General features: G+C 42.9%; 1 long non-coding RNA gene across 1 annotated transcript; it reads right to left on the bottom strand.

Moving 5' to 3' along the window:
• Window positions 1–16,450: 16,450 nt before the first annotated feature.
• Window positions 16,451–20,443, bottom strand: LOC114705799. The gene is made up of 4 exons (XR_003736447.1): window positions 20,352–20,443; window positions 19,871–19,963; window positions 18,572–18,669; window positions 16,451–16,467 (listed from the first exon to the last, which is right to left on the bottom strand). It is a non-coding gene; the product is annotated as an uncharacterized LOC114705799 (long non-coding RNA).
• Window positions 20,444–20,945: the final 502 nt, after the last annotated feature.

Here is a 20,945-nt window from a genome sequence, read left to right on the forward strand (position 1 = left end):
AGTCTGGGGTGTACAGCAAACCTCAAAAAGAAGAGGGGGGATGACATATCTACACAAAGGGTGTGCTTTAGTGTAAAATACAGAACAAGTGATCCTCAACTTTTCTATATGTGGAGGTTTAAATAAGACTGGACCCCACTGACTCGTGTATTTGAATGCTTAGTCATCAGGGAGCAGCACTATAGAGAAGGACTAGTCGGTGTGGCCTTTGAACTTTCATAAGCTCATGCCAGGGCCAGGCTCTCTCTTTCTCCTCTCTGTTTGCAGGTCAGAATGTTGCTCTCAGATACTTCTCCAGCACCATGTCTGCATGCTGCCATGCTTCCTGACATGATGATAATGAACTACACCTCTGAAACTATAAACAAGCTCCCAGTTAAATGCTGTCTTTTTTAAGAATTGTCTTGGTTGTGGTGCCTTTTCTTTTTTTTTTTTTTTTTTTGGTTTTTCGAGACAGGGTTTCTCTGTGTAGCTTTGCGCCTCTCCTGGAACTCACTTGGTAGCCCAGGCTGGCCTCGAACTCACAGAGATCCGCCTGGCTCTGCCTCCCGAGTGCTGGGGTTAAAGGCGTGCGCCACCACCGCCCGGCTGTGGTGCCTTTTCACAGCAAAAGAACAGTGACCAAGACCAAGTTCCAGCTTAATTTTAGGATTTATCTGTCTATAGACAAGATACTGGTTTGTTCTGCCTCTCTGTTCCCATCTTCTTAACTGCTCAGGACCCTATAAACTGGGGCTCGGTAGACATATTCCAGTAATTAGGAAATTGTGTACTCAGTTTATCTGGAGATAGACTTTACCTCAGTGGCCCTTGTAGTGACCCTGCATCTTCCCTAATGATGCATACCAATGTTTATTCCTTACCTAAATTGTCCAAGGGCCTCATTTCCAGGAATGTCATGCTTGAAATGTATTCACGTTAATTCTCTATGTGGATAAGCAGGCAAAATAAAAATTTTATATACCATGCCAATGCCGCTACAAGGAACACTGCCAACCCAACAAAATGACGGTCCCCAAGCTTCTCCTGACATGACTTCAGTCTGCCTAATAAAAGAAAGCTGGCAAGTCCGCAGAATAAGCTAATTAATCTGAGAATTAAGAGCCTGCATTTTGTCTATCTAAAAAAATTGACTAAAACCTTCTTCCTTTCTTAATTTAAAAAAACAAAACAAAACAAAACAAAAAAGCCAGAGACTTGTCCAGCTTCCACAAATCACATGAGCAGTCTCTTCCAAATTAATTTCCTAAAAGGGATGTCAGTAAATGAAAACTTTAGCATTTCCTTTTCTAGTTTATGCACTTCCTTGCTGGCCACAAGAAACCTTTGGGAGCCTCACTTTCTACATCAGCACAAGGGTCATGTACAAGATGTGGTCTCCCCACAGCTATGCTGCTGCAGGGGCTTAGTGGTGTCACTGCAGTCAACATGCTCTGGGACAAGGACAGACCACAGGGCGGTCAATGCACTCTTCTCCCCTATAAACCCTATAAAAGACCAGGCTTTAGAGAGGAGACATCCAGACCAGTGCGAGGCACATCACCTGATCCAGCAGGTCAAATGAGGAAGACAGGATGGGTAACATCTACTCAACGTAGAAATCGCCTTCAGGTACCTGGCTCGTCGTCCACACTATCCTGTGGGCAGGCAAACTTTAGGTACCCCTTTTTAGGAGTTGGGACTATTAGTGCTTACTGTCAAATCACCAAAACAACAACAAAATCCACCTTATTACAAAGTTTGCTTCTACTCCTCATGCTAAAGTCAGTTTAAATAAAACAGTTTAGATGAAATGTTCATTTTCTCACTCAAGCTATGCTAGCAGAAGGTTGAATCTCCCCCAGGATGCTCACAGCCCAGGAAAGCATGACACTTTCTGGCCTGAGGATGGCCCTCCGCTTGCTCCACCATCTGAGGTTTGGGCTGTTGTTCATCCAAAATAAGAAGCATGAATTAAAACAAAACCCATCAAACCCTGGCAATTCTGGAGTTCTCCTTCAACATCTAGCTCCCCACCCTCAACAGGACAGGAAGAGGAGGAAAGGGGATCAGCAGAATGAACATACAAAACCAAACCACAGAAACTAAAGCCAGGTTAGGAAAAAGACTTGGCATAGCACCTATCACAGGACAAGGATAGAAAAGCCCAAGAGCACAGAGGCAAGCCAGGACACTAAGAAAATGAGTTTGCTGCTTTTGCAAAGCTCTCCTCTTCACAATGGACATGGACTGGGAAGAAACAAAAAATGAAACTATGTTGTTGTAGGTCACAGAATTATGGAAAATTGACAAAATGCTTTGATTCTATAAATCTATTTCAATAAATACTAGGCGGTGCTGGTTGCTAACATGCAAAGTGGAAAATCTACACATAGAGCAACCAAAACACAAAGAACAAAGATCCTTTGGGAATTTGGATAAATATTTTTACTACTTAGCAGCAAGGCTTAGTTTAATGAAACTCGAGCTGTGAGTTTATGACATCACAGCATCAATGTTGTACTGGGACTTACTTGAGGGAAGTCAAAGGTTCAAATCCTGCTTTGCCACTTACCAGCTGAGGGTAACAGCTGAATAGCTACCTCTCCTAAGCTTTAGGTTTCTCATCAATAAAATAACAACAACAACAGAATCTTTTGTATGGAATGTAACAGAAGATAATGTAGCAGCACCCAGTAAGACTGTGACATAAAGACACCATATAAATAGGCTTTATTTTTAATAAATTTAAAAATATTATATTCAACAATAACCAAAAAAATGACCAGCCACACGAACAATGCTCTGCGCTATTTTCTTACAGCTAAATTGGAGCCAAATACACAAAACAGAATGAACACTAACTCTACTCTAGAACTGCAAGTCACTAGTCTACAGTGCACAGCAGGTGAGGTTACCAAGTCCACTGGCACAAACAAGTTACAACAGCAAGATTTTGGCAGACTCTTAGGACAAGATTCCACTCTCAAGAGATCAGAGTTTTTCAGAGACAAAAGGGAGAGGCCAGGAGGAACAGTTTGGCTAAGGTCTGAATCCTGGAATCGGCATGTCACCTCTTCCTAGGGCGAGGTTTCAGGCAGAGCTCAGGTGACAGCGTCAGACAGCAAAGCCACTCCTGCAGCAGCAGCCTCCAGGCGGCGGTTAGAACGTTCCGGTGAGAACACGGGGTTGCTGCCACAGAGGTCTAGAATACATACAGCAAAGCCGCAGGAAACCAAACTAGAAAGAACACTATCTACTTCCATTTCCAAGCCTCTTTCATGTCAATGCTCCCTGTGATGGCAGACTGATGTCTGACAGCAAATCTAATCCTACTAGATTAGGATTGCCTGGGGTTAGGAACCCCTAGGACAAAACCAAAACATCCTGCCTTGCAGCATCGAGACCCCATCTAGCCTCACCTCTTGCCCATCCTTGCGATATCCATACCTTCATCCCTTCCCATTTTTGCTTCTGCTGGGCTCCTAGACAGAACCCGCCCCCCACTCCCAGCTCTGCTCCTGCCTCACCTCCAGAGCTTGGAGTACCACAGGACCTAAGAGGACTGTGGGAGAGGGAGGCAGCAAGTTTCTTCCTGTTATTTTTTTTTCCCTTATCAAACTGGGAAGAAGATCCATGTTGGGGAGAGGGGCTGCTCCAGAAAGACATCCTTGTGTTCTCCTGGTGGGAGAGTAAACTAGTGCCATCTTTTCTGGAGGCACTTTGGTGACGGCTTTTGAAAGGCGAAACACCCTGCACTGCTTACCATCTGTCACTTCGGGGTTGCCTGCCCAGCAGCTGTGCCCTCGTCCTGTGTCTGGGGAAGTCCGCCCTCACATGGACAGGCTGAGCCCTCAGAGCGCCTGCCCTTTTCCACATGACCCTCCTGCAGAAGAGGACTGCAGCCTCAGCTCAGGGCCTGTCTAGCCATCGCTGCAGCAGCTCTGCAGACAGGTCACTGTGCTCACCTGCCACAGCCCACTCTCAAGGGGGATTTTTTTTTTTTTTTTTTTTTTTTTTGCACTGCTTTTGGCCCCAAACCCAGTTTTTGCCCTCCCAGGTATGTTAGAAGCCACCTGCTACCAAAACAAAACAAAACACCTCTTTTACTGACATCATGCAATGATTCTACTGCTTATAAAAGGATTCTCGAACACACTCTAATCTAGAAATGTAACACTAAGAATGTATCTAAATCAAGTATGCATTCATACAAACCAATCGATACACTGGTAAAACTCTGAAAAGCAAAACGTTCATCACTAAGAGAATGATCAGTAAATCATGTACAGCTGTAGAAAGCAATCAATTAGAGTAACTACAGAAATAATGTTCTCCTTATCATTTAGACCCACAGAGACAAAATCCTTCAAACAAATTTATAGAGGGCTGGAGATGTAGCTCAATAACAAAGCGCTTTCCTCGTCCACAAGACCTTAAGTTTGATCTCCAACACTACAAAAAACAAAAAAATAACACATCAATGAGAGGATTATGTGAGACAGCATGGCTTCATCTATGTATTTTTTAAAAGGACAACTAACTATACAGGCTGATAGATAAGTCACAGAGAAGAATAGATGAAGATGTACCATGAAATATCTTGGGGTAAGCAAACAACAAAAAACACATCTAACAGTGGTAGGTCTTGGGAGGGGTATGAAGCAGACTTATTTTCCCTTAATATTTTGGCTCTCATGTGTCTTGTCATGAGTAAACTACTCACATCAGACAATGTTTCAGTGTCACTTGCTCAGAAAGGACCTCCCCCAGACACCACACATTCCTTCCTATTATTCTGTTACTGTCTCTCTCCTTGGGCACTTACACCATAGGTTCTCTTAGAGCTGCATGTATTCACCTGCTTAATGTCATTCTGAGCCACAAGGTTTGGAGGTGGCACTGTGCTGAGCACTATGATCCCAGCACCAAACACATTGCCTATCACTCTACGCTGCCAAATGAATATCTGGAAAGTGACTAAAAGGACCCCTGCCTTCTTTTAAGACTCAGCTAGACTTCCCCTGCTTCACCAGTTCAGAAGTGACCCTTTCTCCCCTGGAACCCACTGTCTTTGTTGACATCTATTATATGCCTCTCTGTAAAGACTATGGCTATCTTGAGGGCAAAATCCTTCCACATATCTCACTCAAAATTGGCACACACCTTTAATTCCAACACTTGGGAAGCTGAAGCCAGCAGATCTCTGTGAGTTTGAGGCCAGCCTGATCTACATAGCAAGCTATCGGACAGCCTGGACTACACAGAAATCCTGCCTAAAAATAAATAAATAAATAAAATCTAAAACAAATAGTTGAAGAACAAATGGGTAGATGAACGAACTGTCAAAGTCAACAACTTATTTGCATATTAAATCCAATGTCAGTCTTAATTTCAGTCCTTTAGGAGAGCAAACTCAGACAGTGCAGAGTAAGTGGGCTAAAGTAAAAATACCCTTCGAGCTGGACATGGTGGAAAACTCCGTTTAACCTCAGCACTCGGGAGGCAGAGGCAGGTGGATTGCTGTGAAGTCAAGGCCAGTCATGATTACAGAAGATTTGTCTCAAAGTGAGAGAGAGAAGACAGACTCTACAAACTCAGTTATGGTCCTGTTGTCCTGAACTCAACCGAGTTCATAGCAGCATGAAACTGTGGCAGCCAGGACAGAACATAAGCAAAATAGACACTTGACTGCTTACTTCAAACCATGTTTTCTAATAATAAATCACTACAGTTCAAAACTGTTTCCCAATTAGAAAATGCTTGGTATCAACGTTAAATGTGCTGCTGAGCAGTAGTGGGCATATGACTTTACTCTCAGCACTTGAGAGGTAGAGGCAGATGGATCTCTCTGGGTTCAAGGTCAGCCCAGTCTACAGAGTGAGTTCCAGAACAGCCAGGGCTATGTAGAGAGACCCTGGCTCAAGCCCCACACCTACTTTAAGAGAAAAGATGAAGCTGCATCTGATGGCACAGCTCTTATACTCCTAGCTACTCAAAATGCTGAGGCAAAAGGATCACAATTTCAAGGTCAATCTAGGCTTCAAAGTTGAGTTCAAAGCCAGACTGAACAACTTAGTAAGATACTATGATGCCTCAAAACTAGAAGCTAGCTGAACCTTGGTACCTAACTCAGTAATAAAGCACTTGCCAAACACATTCAATCTCTGGCACCACCAACAAATAAATGAAACCCCCCCTTTACTACCACTTCAAGGAATTAGAGGGAAGAAATAAAAACACTTCAATGGAAAAAAAATTTGAATAAATCAATTTAGAACAATTTTTAAATTATATTCTTCATTTTTATTTTTTATTATTTTTTTATTTTTTATTTTTTTATTTTATTTTATTTTTTTTGGTTTTTCTGAGACAGGGTTTCTCTGTGTAGCTTTGCGCCTTTCCTGGAACTCACTTGGTAGCCCAGGCTGGCCTCGAACTCACAGAGATCCGCCTGGCTCTGCTTCCCGAGTGCTGGGATTAAAGCGTGCCACCACCCCGCCCGGCTTATATCTTCATTTTTAAAAGCATTACTGTTGTAGAATATTAGTTAAAGTGTGTTACATTTTATTTATGCTGTTGAACATTTTGTTTAATGAGCAAAGATGTGTTGCATTCTTTTATGCAGCATTTGTTTAACTCTGTGAAGCTGTGTTACTGTGCTTGTCTAAAACACCTATTGGTCTAATAAGAGCTGAATGGCCAGTAGCAAGGTGGGAGAAAGGATAGGCGGGGCTGGCAAGCAGGGGGAGAAATCTGGGAAGAGAAGAGATCTAGGAGCAAGAGAAGGAAGACTCCAGGGCCAACCACCCAACTACACAGCAAACCATGGAGTAAGAAGTAAAGAAGGTATAGGATAAAGATAAAAGCCCAGAGGCAAAAGGTAGACCGGATAATTTAAGTTAAGAAAAGCTGGCTAGAAACAAGTCAAGCATTCATAAAAAAGAATAAGCCTCCATGTATGATTTATTTGGGAGCTGGATGGCAGGTCCCCCAAGAGAGCAAAGAGTAAAAAACAACCAATAACACATGACAAAGACCCATTCATGTCTGCAAGCATGGTTGTGCATACCTACAATCCCAGCCCTTAGGAGGTAGAGGCAGGAGGATCAAGGAGTTTCAAGGCCACAGAGAATTTGAGGCCATCCTGGGCTATATGAAATCCAATCTGAAACAACAAAAACAGTAATTACAAAGACCCACCCACGTAGTAAGGTTCCCCAGCAAGGAGGAAACTACATTTACTACAAAGCACCTTATAGAGGGCTAGCCTACAAAATGGAACAGCCAAGTCTCCAACTAGCAATTCCAACTGTGCAAAGCGACCATCTTCCCAGCTCCAGAGCCAAGACAGAAAGGTAGATAACAAACAGCAAGAACAGCAACCATTCAAAACTGGATTTACACAATTTGATTCAGAAATTTAACATAAACTTTCATTTGAAATCTCAAATTTTCTAAGCACAATTTTATCACTTTCAAAAAAATTTTAATTAAAAAACCACAACAAGCCAGGCGATGGTGGCGCTCGCCTTTAATCCCAGCACTCGGGAGGCAGAGGCAGGTGGATCTTTGTGAGTTCAAGGCCAGCCTGGTCTACAAAGCGAGTTTCCAGGAAAGGCGCAAAAACTCTACAGAGAAACCCTGTCTCGAAAAGCAAAAACAACAACAACAACAAAAGATAACTACTGGTAAGCCAGGCCATGGAGCAGATTTTTCCTGCATCCAGTGCCAAACAACAAGCTGGAGCACAGGTATTGCTGACAATCAATTTACAGGTAGGAAACTAAGGTTCTCCACAATCTCTCAGACATCAGGTAGTTGGCAAAAGGGACTCTGTCACTCTAGCTTCATAAAAGAGCTTCTCTGGCTGGTGAGATGGCTCAGCAGGTAAAGGCAGGCACTTGCCATCAGGCTGGACGGCCCAGTTCGATTCCCAGAACCCAGATCAGTTGTCCTCTGACCACACGTGTGGCACATGTGCACCTGCCACACAGGACTTCCTACCAGTATCAGCATGCTGAAAGGTGAGGCTTTCACTCTTCCCTCCACCTGCCTATCTTCTCCCAGGACCTGCTCAAGCTTCCACTGAACTCTCCCCTGCTTCCTGCCTGCCCACCACTCCCAAATCCTCTGAGCATATTCACAACTTTTTGCTTTTAGATCACTGCAAATTCTTCTATAGATACAAGAAATAACAATGAGTGATTCCCACATATCCTTGACCTGGTTTCCCCAGAGTTAGCACCTGATGTGACTACAGTACAGTATCACCTACATACTGTCCTTCCTCTCAATAATTTTCACTTCCTAACATTGCTATTAACATAGTTTTATAGTTTTTTGTTTGTTTGTTTGTTTTCTTTTTGTTTTTCGAGACAGGGTCTCTCTGTGTAGCTTTGCGCCTTTCCTGGAAATTACTGTAGCCCAGGCTGGCCTCGAACTCACAAAGATCCACCTGGCTCTGCCTCCTGAGTGCTGGGATTAAAGGCATGCACCACCACCGCCTGGCAGTTTTATAATTTTTTAATTGTCTGTAGGTATCCAAATAAGAACTTCTTACAGGCAAGATAATTTGTTCACTACATTATTTATCAAATTATATAAATAATCTTTATATAAATTACCTCCCAAGTGCAACCCATAGATAAGCACTGGATAAACAGCAGCTGACTGAGTAACAGCTTTGGAATGCACTGTTGCCTCCCTTCACAATAATGGGAACAGTTCTTCAAAAGACCAATTTGTTGAGAGGAGTCTGAAACAAAAACATAACACTCACCATGGTGACATAAGGTAATTTATCAGTTGATCCATGAGGATAGATGCTGTAGAGATGAGGTCCAGTAACATCTACTCCCCCCAAACTAGGGCTGCACCAATGTAACCTTGATACCTGGGAATCAGAATAGACACAAGAAAAAAATGAGTTCAGATAACATCACTGTAGCTTAGGCAGAAGCTGCAAGTCAGAGAAGAGTTTTGCTTACATGTTTCATTAAGGAGTTACTGCTTGCATGGGAACCAAAAGGGCAGGGAACTAAAATCAGTTAACATCTACAATTTGCCACTGTAAACTGTGAGGTATACTACATGACTCACTGCAGCTCAGCCACCAAAACCACCTTTAAAAAGCATTATCATTCCCATTTTATTTAAGAAAAAAAGGGAGGGAGGGAAGAAGAGAGGGAGGGAGGAGGAAAAAACAACAACAACAACCACAAATCAAAAAAGCTAGGACCATGGAGAATTTGTTTGATGTTCCTGAGTCAAGGCTCGCTTATTCCAAAGCCTATCACACTGTCCCCTTCAGCTCCCTGGGGTGGGCTGATAAGCTAGCCGGCGAGTCAGTTACCAGTGAGGAGCTGCTGTGTTCAAGCTGTTCTAACAAGCCGTCTCCACAGACAGTGGTTCATGTCACAACACCCTTCCCTCTGAATCAACAACCCACCACACAATAATCACAAATGCCAAGTAAAAGCAGGAAGTATTTCATTCTTCATGGCCTAAGAAGCTCTGACTCACAGAAGAAAGCTAGTTGTTCAGAAACCCACCTGCCTCCCTCCCTGTAACTGTGCACACAGGTTTGGAACATTTGCTCAACTCTTTACCTAGCTGGTTTTTTCCACAAGTTCCTTTCCCTGTACTGGCTCAGATTTTCACCATCAGGATGGCTGTGCTAGATGAACATGTTGGATTTAAAGTTTTCCACTCTGAACCTTTAGCTCTTTGACAAGAAAAAATGAAACCAACATATGCTGAACTATCTGTACTAATCACTAAAACACAAATAAGGAGCACAAAAGCAATGTTATTGCTCAGAGTAGAAGGGCTCCATGACATCCAGAAGCAACTGTGAAATCCAGGATTTCCTCTGGCCCGTAATCACCAAACTGCTGACAATCTAACATTTTTAAAGTGGGAAATTAAAGGCTAGGAAAGAATTTTAGGAGCAGCCTGAAGAGAGGAGAGATGGCTCAGTAGATAAAGGTTCCTGCTGCCAAGTCTGATGATCTGAGGTTCACTCCCCAAGACTTACATGGTGAAAGGGGAAAATTAATTCCTCCTCCAAGATGTCCTTTGACCTCTTCCACATGTGCCCCATGACATGCACACTCAGACACGCACACACACTAAAAAGATGTAATTAAAAATTTTGTAAGTTGTTTTAAAGTAGCTGGAGAGATGGCTCAATGGTTAAGGGTATGTACTGTTCTTGCAGAGGACCCAAGTTTAGTTCCCAACACGCACATCAAGAGGCTTACAACTGCCTATAAGTTTGGCTCCAGACAGACTTCCAAGGGTTCTTGTACCTGAATACACACACACTCACACCCACACTCCAAACCCACACTCCACACCCATACACACACAATTAAAAACAATTTTTTAAGAATCGGTATTTATATATTATGTAATTTGCAAGGCGTAGCAGCCTGAAGAGGGAACATAGGCCGGTCTAAAAGGCTTGTTAGCAGCAGAGTCAAAACTGGAGCCTGAGAAACTGCACAGAAAGCCAGAATGGCTGGATGCACTGTGCCCTGCAGTGTTGAACCTGTTCCACTGCCTGCTGAGGAGAGCATCTGAATAAATAAATATAAATAAATACTAATAGATAAATAGATAATAATAAATAATCTTTCCTCCGTGCTATAATACCTTGGTATTATAGGTATCATGCTTCAACGTTTAGACAAGTGTAGTGGGTATTTGTTCCACTGATGACCTTGGGGTACCAGCCCCTAAGGATGTGGCCTCGTCTAGCTTAAGATCTGAGAAGTAGGTGTTCAGGCCCTTCTCTCAAGAGCACTTAGATGGTGAAGACCAGGCCAGGTGATGTGAAACAGTGTCACCTTCTAGGGACTCTGCGACTGAAATTGCCATATCCTCTATCAGTGAGTTATTCCCCAAACAACCCTTAATAAACAGATTATCGGTAGCCATGGATTTCAATTTCTGTATTAGACAAGTGACTGGCATCCTTAAAATCTGAATCAGAGGGTAAAGTTTAGTAGCAGAGCACATGCCAGGATATGAAGGCCTGGGTTTAAGCTCCAGCACTGAGATAGTAACACAAAAGCCTTGATCCAGAAATCCTACTTCCAGGTCTCCAGTCCAAGAATATGTAAGAGAAATATACAGAAATGTGTTTATCACAGCACTGTTAGTGACGTAAAAGCAGCTGGAGAAATGGCCAAATAAACTGTTATACATAAGAGACCATTAAGAACCATACCTTTTCTCATTCACTATTGATTGTGGAACGATCTTCCGGTTCTGACAATGTATATCGAAGGCTAATCTGCCTTTATGAATCATGGAATTTTTTGGAGCCAAGGAACTCATTCTAGAATATAGCCTAAGGAATTAATTATGAAACCACCCAAAGATTCATGGAAACATCTTCATGTGGGCAATACCATTAATGTTCAAAATTGATTACTGTAACATAAGACAACACTAAAGTTATATATTATATAGTTAAATATATATATGTATATTGATAACATACATTGATAGTTGGTACTTAAAATTTTTGTGAGTCAGCTCTCTTTGAAAATTTACTAAAACTCAGGAACCTTTGCCTCTAACAGGTATACACACTTAAATATTTTCTTACTTCATGTGGTTCTAGGTCTCTAGAAATCTTCCCTGGGCTCAAGAGAACTCATGGGTCTGAGCTCTCTACTAACAGCAACAATATACACAATACATACAGCATTGTTATAGGGCAAGCTATAAAGAAATACATGTACTAGCATGTCATTCCTGTTAATGCATGAACATGAGGCTGTGGGTAAAGCATAAAAGGTCTGAAAAAAATTCAAATAAAAAACTTAGGCTGGGCGGTGGTGGCGCAACCTTTAATCTCAGCATCGGGAGCAGAGCAGGCGGATCTCTGTGAGTTCGAGGCCAGCCTGGCTACCAAGTGAGTTCCAGGGAAAAGGCAAAGCTACACAGAGAAAAACCTGTCTTGAAAAAACCAAAAAAAAAAAAAAAACTTTAGAGCCACGTAGTGGTGGTGCACACCTTTAACCCCAGTACTCGGGAGGCAGAGGCAGGTGGATCTCTGTGAATTCAAGGCTAGCCTGGGCTACAGAATGAGTTCCAAGATAGGCTCCAAAGCTAACACAGAGAAACTGTCTCAAAAACAAACAAACAAACAAACTTTAGCCCATTGCAGACACTGTATCAGTCATATATATGTCTGTGTGGACGCATAAGCACCATGCTGCACATGTGGAAGTCAGCAGACAACTTACAGAAGTCTGTTCTCTCCTCCACCATGTGGGTTCTGAACTGCCAAACTCAGACTTTTGGGCTTGGCAAGCAGGTGCCTTTACCTGCTTAGCTAGCTCAGCCTCTCTTTCTTTATCCCCTGTAAGTCAAGGAGACAAAAACTATCACTGGCATTTTCCAAAAAAAACTTATCTTAAAGTGTAAAACAGCATTGGTAGTGGCCATGCTTTACTTCCAGTATGAGAGGCAGAAACCATATGGATCTCTGCTGAGATTCAAGGCTAGCCCGCGTCTACAAAGCAAGTTCCAGGACAGCAGGGTACACAGAGAACCCTGTCTTGAAAAATCAAAAAAAAAAGTGTAGATGACAGGCAGAGGCAAGCAATCTCTGAGTTTGAGCCAACCTGGTCTACAGAGCAAGTCCAGGACAACCAGGACAGAGAGAAACCCTGCTCAAAAAATAAATAAATGCGCCGGAAGTCTAATTAGCGAGAAAGAGGAGGTTTATATGGGCAAGAATTGTTGAAACCAAGGTTGGATAAAGCACAGGGACAATAGCCAAACGAATGGAACACATGAACTATTGAACCAAAGGCTGAGGGCCCCCAACTGGATCAGGCCCTCTGAATAGGTGAGGCATTGATTGGCTTGATTCTGTTTGGGAGGCATCTAGGCAGTGGTAACCAAGGTCCTGGGCTCATTGCATGAGTTAGCTGTTTGAAACCTGGGACTTATGCAGGGAGCTCGGCTCAATCTGGGAGAGGGGACTGACCTGCCTGGACTGAGTCTATCAGGTCGATCTCAGTCTCAGGGAGGCCTTGCTCTGGAGGAGATGGGAATGGGGGGTGGGCTGGGGGGGGAGGGGGGCAGGAAGGGAGAACAAGGGAATGGCTGTTATGTAGAACTGAATAGTATTGTAAAATATAAAAATTTTTTAAAAAAGAAATTAAATAAATAAATAAATAAAATTCTAAGATCCCAGGCTGGGTAGTGGTGGCACACATCTTTAATCCATCACTCAGGAGGCAGAGACAGCAGATCTCTGATTCGAGCCAGCCTGGTCTACAGAGTAAGTTCAGGACATCAGGCTACACAGGAAAACCCTGTCCAAAAACCAAAAAAAAGGAAGTCTAAGATGGAGCTAGAGGAATGTCTTAGCAGTTAGGATGCTTGATGCTTACAGAGGACTTGAGTCCAGTTCTCAGCATCCACATCAGGTGGCTCACAACTGCCTATAACTCCAGCTCCAGGGATCCAACACCTACTCTGTCCTCTGTGCGTGCATCACACAAAATCACAGCTGGCAGTTCTTGCCCAGAGCACTACAGATGCAAAGTCTTTTTCCTTTAAACGCACTCTTACTTTATGTAACTCACCCAAAATGTCACCAGATACAAAGGACAATACTACCTTGGTTTAAATTTTTCAATGCTCCTCTCAAAACTTTGACAAAATTTAACTCTGGCCAGGCATGGTGAAACACACTTTCAATTCTGTGAGTTCAAAGCCAGCCTGAACTGGTTCCAGGTTAACCAGAGATACAGTGACACCCTGTCTCACAAAATAAGTAAATAAATAATCTTTACAAACTGTACTAAATAAAAATGAACCACTGGAGAGAAAAAGAGACTGTAGAAACCTTAAAACACTATAGAGAGATTAAATATTTTTAAATTATTTTGCTAAATGCCTTAAATAACAAGCATGAAACTGTTTTATATGCAATAGGCTATATGAGCCACCAGAGGGAGCTTTATATTTAAAACTAATACCTAGATATATTTTTTTTAAATCAGTGTCTTATATGGTCAGCTGGTCTCACGCTGTAACTGAAGCATTTATTTGGCGGCAATAATCCCCTGTGTTAGCGGTGGCTTCATATACCAAGCACTGAGCAGCAGAGGAGAGTTAAGTCAACAGGCCCCTCACTGTGGCTCGGCTTTGCGGTCTCCTCTGTAGAGTACGTCCCTACCCTCCCTGCACAGACCCATTGAGAATACAAAGCTATGCTACAAGGACCTCAATTCTCAGGAAAGCCAGTGCACAAGGACAATTAACAGAGTCAAAAAAGGGATATGACAAATATATTCCTAAGCCAAAGGTGACATTGACCAACAATCCCTGAAAGTTACTGCCACATTATCCTATCCTTCATTCTATTTTTTTTTTTTAATTTTTTTATGTGAGTTGGTATTTTGCCTACATGTAATTTTTATGTGAGGGTGTGAGAATCGAGTGGAAATGAAGTTACAGACAGTTGTGAGCTGCCATGTAGGTGCTGGGAATTGAACCTGGGGCCTTTGGAAGAGCAGCCAGTATTCTTAATCACTGAGCTACTTCTCCAGTCCTTAATTAAAAAAAAAAAAAGACAGATTTGTATTTTTAATTTAAATTCCAATTTATAATTATTGGCTTCTATTTTATTTTCAAAGTCATGTGACCTATATAAACCTTTTTTGGCCAATGATCTCACGACATTATAGGGCAGGTCTCTAAAAGAATGGATGCCTAAAGATAAGACAGGCCCAGGAAAGCGGGCACTATTTCCACTATAACAGACCTGTGAGGGCTGATCTTGGTGGTCAACTAACACACCTGGGAAGAGGGAACCTCAACTGAAGAACTGCTCCATCTGACTGGCCTAAAGGCACTTTTTTGATTACTAGTTATGCAGGAAGCCCAGCCCACTGCAGGCAATACTGTTCCTAAGCAAGTGTTCTGAACTATATAAAAATAAAAATCTAGCTGGGCGGTGGTGGCACACATCTTTAATCCCAGCACTCAGGAGGTAGAATCAGGCGAATCTCTGTGAGTTTTGAGGCCAGCCTGGTCTACAGAGGAGATCCAGGACAAGCAACAAAGCCCACAAGAAAAACCCTGTCTCAAAAAACAAAACAAACAAATCTAGCTAAGCCAGTCAGAAGGAGCAGTGTTCCTATGTGGTTTCTGCTTCAGGCTCTGCCCTGATCCTGCCTTGGTTTTCCTGTAAGATATAACCTGTAAGATGAGGTTAAACCCTTCCCTTCCCAGATTGTTTTTGGTAAGGGTGTTTATCACAGCAACAGAAAAGCAAACAAGAAAAATACTGCTTCCCATTTATGTAAGTAAATGAAAACCAACTAGGACTTTAAAACTTTTAAACTCGGGGAGGCAGAGGCAGGCAAATCTCTGTGAGTTCAAGGCCAACCTGGTCAGCAGAGTGAGTTCTAAGACAGCCAAAACTACACAGAGAAACCCTGCCTCCAAGGGGGGAAAATTTTAAAACCATCAAAACCTATACAAACATAAAGTATAATGGGATCACTGAAGGGGAAAAGAAGCAAAACTCCTATAAGCTGTGTATGGGAGTTAGCAAAGTTTAAATCATGACTTACTATGGCTCATTAAGCCTCAACTTGTTTATTTATAAACAGGACACAGCAATAGCCCTTACCTCAGAGCTAAAAAGAAATAGGAGACAGTGCACAGAGCACTTCAGCAAGGGTCTACAAGACCAGGAGGGAGAGTGGGTGAAATCAGTGTTGTTTTACCCACTTATATGTGACTACAAGTCTTCTCACTTTACTGCTAAAAAAGGAAAGAAAAAACCATTTGTGTTGAAGTGTGGGGAAATGGGTAGGACTTACAAGACAAACTCAAAGTACCATTTTTACTGTGAACAAAAGTTGTCTTATGCAGTAATAGCTCTATGCTTCAAGAAATTACTCTACTGGCCACAATTCACGGCAAATCATCACCGTAAGATACATCAGACCATACAATCCATTTAGTTATCAAATGCCTTAACAATTAAAAAAAAATGGCAGCCAGGAGGTGATGTGAATGACTTTTATCCCAGTACTGAAGAGGCAGACACAGGCAGATCTCTGTGAGTTCAAGGCCAGCCTGGACAACCAAGGGTACAGAGAAACCGTCTCTAAAAATAAACCAACCAACCAACAAACAAAAAAATTAAAAATGGCTTCTAATTGATTTCTGGAACAAAATGTGTTCTTCTAAATATTTTCCCCCTAATTTCCAGGGTTCCTTGTGCTAAAAATTCTAAGATTTAAAAAACAACAAACAAAAAAAAAACGATATTACAGAAATCCACACTTGGAACTTACCTAAAAAGCATCTGCTTCAACATCCGATTAGCAGTCACAACTCTCGGAAGGCGGCCAGTGGTGAGAGAGTGGAGCTCCAAGTTGGAAGAAATAAGCTGGGTTGTCATTCTTGTGTCTGCAGCTTGTCCCCGCACCACAGCAACTGGAAATACCACAGAAACTTAGCTGGCATTCAATTATAGATGACTAACTTAGGAATAGAGCCTCTCTGAGCGGTGGTGACACAACCTTTAATCCCAGCACTCAGGAGCAAAGGCAGGTGGATCCCTGTGAGTTTGAGGCCAGCCTGGTTTACAGAGCGAGTTCCAGGACAACCAGAAATAGATACAGAGAAACCTTGTCTCTGAAAAACCACCACTTTTGCTGGGTGGTGATGGCACGACCTTTAATCCCAGCACTTGGGAGGCAGAGGCAGGCGGATCTTTGTGAGTTCGAGGCCAGCCTGGTCTACAGAGCAAGATCCAGGAAAGGTGCAAAGCTACACAGAGAAACCCTGTCTCGAAAAATGAAAAAAGGGGGGAAAAAAGAAAAGAAAAAAGAAAAACCACCACTTTATCAAAACAGAGAAAGAAATGGAGCCTCTCGGCTAACTCTACAAAGTTCAAGTTCATGCGAGGCATTCTGAGTTGTCTGCTATGCAACTTCTCTAACCAATCTTAAACATGAAATTGAGGACACACACCTAACTATATGCAAATATCCTCTCTATGGTGCAACGGGACAATTTCAAATCATCCGTTTCTCTGCTTCAGAGTGCATGTGTTAGTCCTACAAGTGCATCCAAACTGTACAAAAGAGCAAGGCAGTGATCAAAGTTTTACAATTCAATATCAATACTAGACAGCCTTGATTTATTATTTCAGAACTAAGTAAAGGAGGAATGGAAGAGAAGATTATAAAATGCCATAAAATAACACAGGTACAACAGGCCATGGGAAGTCAGAGGGCAGAGCAATTAATTCCTTTTTTTTTTTTCTGGGTTGAGGACGAACCCAAGGCCTTGCGCCTAGCAAGCGCTCTACCACTGAGCTAATCCCCAACCCTCCCTTTTTTTCTATCTATAATTTATTTGTGTGTGTGTGTGTGTGTGTGTGTGGTGGTGTGTGTGTGTGTGCATGTGTGTGAAGGACACATTTGTGTCATGTAAGCATGTGGAGGTCAGAGAACATCTTTCGGAATTTGGTTCTGTCCTTCCACTATATGGAATCTGAGGATCCAACTCAGGTGGTCAGGCTTGGTGACAACCATCTTACCTGCTTACCTCATCAGCATTGAGAACAATGAATTCTAATTGATAAGGAAAAGTGTTTTGTTTTTTTTTTTTCGAGACAGGGTTTTCTCTGTGTAACAGCCCTGGTGTCTGGAACTCACTCTGTACCAGGCTGGCCTCGAACTCAGAGATCCGCCAGCTTACCTTACTAGCCTAGGATTTAAAGGCATGCAAAACCACTGCCTGGCAAGGAAAGGTTTTTATCAGCTGGGTTTAGAAGAACAGAAACAGTTTAAAAGCAGAAAGAACAAAGGGCTACTTTTATTTTGTTTTTTTAAAATATTATTTATGATGGTATTGTCTGTGTGAAAGTCTGCATACAACTACGTGTGGGTACTCTCAAAAGCCCAAAAAAGGGTGTTAGAACCCTTGTGCGGGCTCTAACTCTGTGTTCTACAAAGGTATAGCAGAACCTGTGAACATTACTATAGAAACCAGAGGCAGAAATGCAATTAAAAAACTGCCATTGTCCAGGTGAGAAAAAAGAACCTAAATAAAGGTCTCAGGAGAGGGAAAAATAGAAAGGAATGCATTCAAGAGGCACTGGGTGGAAGAACCTTCTACCAACTAACTCAGACTGAAGCCACAGGCAGGACTTGCCATGAGGAGCTCAAGGCGGCACGGGCGTGGAAATGTTTGGAGCTATTTGTCTGACACAGCCTTATTCACCCTAAGACTGGCCTCCTGTGTAGGCAAGGAGGACCTTGACCTCCTGATGCTCCTGCTTCTACCCCCAAAGCTAAAACTGCAGCGTGCCCACTACTCCCCACTTTCTGCAGTGCTGAAAACAGAACAGGACTCTTCAAGCCAGCTAAGCACTCTGCCAATCAACATGCATCCAGCTAGAAACACATGAAAGGGACTTAGAAAACACATGCTGACCGCAAGCAGGCTGCAAGGAGGATGGCAGTAATGGTCATTTTTAATATTGACAGGTTAGAAAATTTCAGAGTAGTCCAAATTTATCAATACTTACTAATATTAGGAGATATGAAGTGAATTTTTGAACAGTTTTTTGTCAGCAACAACCATCCCTTCAGTTGCTCTTGTGTCTGCTCCAAGAACTATGCCATCCTATTTAAAAAAAACAAAAAAGAGAGGTTTTCAACAATTTTATATACATATTATTTAAGAAAAACAATGTTGGCCATTTCTGCTTCCATAATTCCATATCCCCAGGCAAAATCTCTACCAAAACTATTATTGTTACATTCTAAATATGTCCTTAATGTTACTGGCTGAATCCTAAGGTGATTACAACTTATTTCCATTTTCAAACAAGGCTCAGGGATTGAGTAAATTCCTTACAAATCATAGAGCTAAACTGAGAAGAAGAAAAAAAAGTGAAATGAAGACCCATAATCTTTCCATTAAAATAGCCACCTATGGGCCAGCAAGCTTGTTCAGCAAGTGAAAACACTACCTGTGCAAGCCTGGGAAGCTGACTTCTACCCCAAGAGTTCACATGAAGTGAGACTGGATTTCCACCATGTTGTTCTCTGACCTCTACACTCATCCCATGGCATATGCACACTCACACATACTAGACAAAATTAAGTAAACAATCACCTGTCTACTAGGTTTCTTTCTTTTTTACTTTTTGGTTTTTTGAGACAGGTTCTCTCTGTGTAGCTCTTGCTGTCCTAGAATTTACACTGTATACCAGGCTGGCCTTGAACCCACAGAGACCACCTGCCTCTGTCTCCCGAGTGCTGGGATCTCTTCACCTATAACAATGTTAATCACTGGTCTTTATGATCTTTAAGTTTAATTAGGATTTATTCCATTTGATGATGAGGACATAGTGACACCTGCTTTTAACCCCTTAAACTCTGCATTTGGGAAACAGAGCAGATGAATCTCTGTCAGTTTAAGCACCTAATCTACATGGCATGTTCCAGGACAGTCAGGGCTACCACAATAAGACCTGTCTCAAAGGGAGTGAGGTGGGGTCTGAACTGCCCAAAATTGGAAGCAGCATCAATGCATTAAACATCTAGACAAATCCATCTTATCCCAATTCTACCTTTTCCCATTACATCATCCTGCTTCCTACAGTACTTTAAGAAAAAACAAACTGCCTTCATGTCAAAAACGTCAAAATGAATAAAGAATACAAATACTAAATATGTAAAGTCTACTGGCAAAAGCAGTTTTCTTATGAAAGTCCTTTTCATGATGTACCCTGACATATGCACTACCATATCTAGCTCAAGCTTGGAGGAGTCCAAGTGGCCTACCTGCTAACATGGGTCGTCAGGCTTTCTCGGCTTACCTTGTAGACTACTCCCGCGATGGTAGTGCCAGTTTTCCGGGCTTTCGGAAGTTTGAACCCTTCTTTGCAAAATCAGCTTCCAAGACAGCATTCCTGAGGGAAAGCGCAGAAATCAAGTGTTGGAGGACAAGACCACAATTGTGCCCCAGTGGCACGAGAGTGCTTAGGAGGGAACTCAGTTTACTTTCACCCCAGCGTGTTCACTGCATCCTCCCACCATCAGCACACCCATGCGCAGAGTCACAGATCGGGGCTGTGGCCTGCCTAACGCCATGGGAAGCACCAAGTTCTTACACACTGGCAAAGGGATGGGGCCCCGGGCCTCCGAAGCAGCCCGCTGGGGCCCCGGATTCCCTGAGTCACACGGCTGCGGGCGCCGTTCCCACGCTCCTCACGTCCCTGGCCCAGGCCACCGCCCAGCTCCGACCCGAGGCACCGACCCCCACCCACGCCTCGACTGCGGCCCGTGGCATGGACACACCTGCGGCAATTATCGAAAGAAAAACCTCCGACGGGTGCCTGAAACACCGATACTGCCGCCATCTTCCCAAGAAAGTGTTTCCGGGCCAAGGGGAGCTAACAAAAAAAACTGAACACTTCCGGCGCTGCGGGCGAACGGGATGAGAGGGCGGAGCAAACTTCGAACTGGCGCTGTAGATCATAGAGTTCCTGAGTTCTCGCTCTCTAGAGAGGCTCGGAGGTGTTTCAAGTACATTGCCTCAAGCTCTGGGGAGGAGAAACTGACGACAGCTGCAGGGATGGGGTTTGTTCAGTCAGATAAAATTCGCCCAATTACCAAATCTCCTGACTTTCCGATCAGATCTTTTCTACCGTTAGTTAAAATCCAGGGACATCGACGCCCAGGTCCCAGGCATAGCCCTTGAGCAAGTCCTTTGAACACTGGTTTCCTCCTGTCTAGTGGAGCGTTCACCCTCCTCAGAAAGCCAAACAGGCACATGCAAAGATGTTCCATGCCGTGAGTCATCAGGGAAATGCAACCCAAAATTCCCCTTGGGACCTATGAAAATGGCTGGAATCAGACAGGAAAATCACAAGTGTAGGAGAGAATGTAGAA

Source organism: Peromyscus leucopus, unplaced genomic scaffold (genome assembly GCF_004664715.2).
Source record: "Peromyscus leucopus breed LL Stock unplaced genomic scaffold, UCI_PerLeu_2.1 scaffold_688, whole genome shotgun sequence".
Classification (NCBI taxonomy): domain Eukaryota; kingdom Metazoa; phylum Chordata; class Mammalia; order Rodentia; family Cricetidae; genus Peromyscus; species Peromyscus leucopus.